Genomic DNA, 778 nt, shown 5'->3' on the forward strand with positions numbered 1-778 from the left:
AGGCGTTGGGGTATGATGCCTCCCCCCCCTACACACACCCCATTGACGCCCCAGCATTTAGGATATATTAGACGCTGGTCTTCTCTTGGACGATAGTTTTCTCTTTAGGGGCGGCTCTGCGTATAAAATTACCCCCCTGTACCTGGCCAAACACTTAACGTGCTTATTCAGGGATCCACAAGACTAGTGTGACCCTTGTTGAAGGGATACTTCCCCTGTAGCCGGGAAAACAACAGTCACACTAGTCGCTAAAACGGGAACTCCAAATAGGTAAGCTGAGTGTCTATTCGGGGTTGGTCACACAATACACATTGCCAAATGAAGAGTTACAAATTAAAATAGATGTATTTGTTATTTTCCCCATTCGGGTGTGGGTCGCTCATGCATGTTGATGAGTTTGATGAAGAGCTTGGCACTTGAAATCACTTAAAATTCGGCAGTAAAATATTTCATCCAGTTGCAAGAAATTGCAGATAAAGCCTATTTATTGCAACAAACAATGGTGCCCCATTAATATTTTAAATATTATCCCGAGTTAAAAGTAACAGCAATGAGTGAAATCAGCAAAGGTACTTTGATTTGCACTGGCGTAATGTTGCGGCAGTCACAGTTAACATTTTATTTAGTTTCAGGTACAGTATTTGCTTCCTCCCAACTTCAATTTATATAAATCCATAATTACGTCTCGTATACCATTCAATATACTAATAACGGAATATATTGTCGACATTTCTGTTGAAATATGGGGTATCGGAGTGGCTGACATGGTTTTATGACG

Source organism: Penaeus monodon, chromosome 21 (genome assembly GCF_015228065.2).
Source record: "Penaeus monodon isolate SGIC_2016 chromosome 21, NSTDA_Pmon_1, whole genome shotgun sequence".
Taxonomy (NCBI): Eukaryota; Metazoa; Arthropoda; class Malacostraca; order Decapoda; family Penaeidae; genus Penaeus; species Penaeus monodon.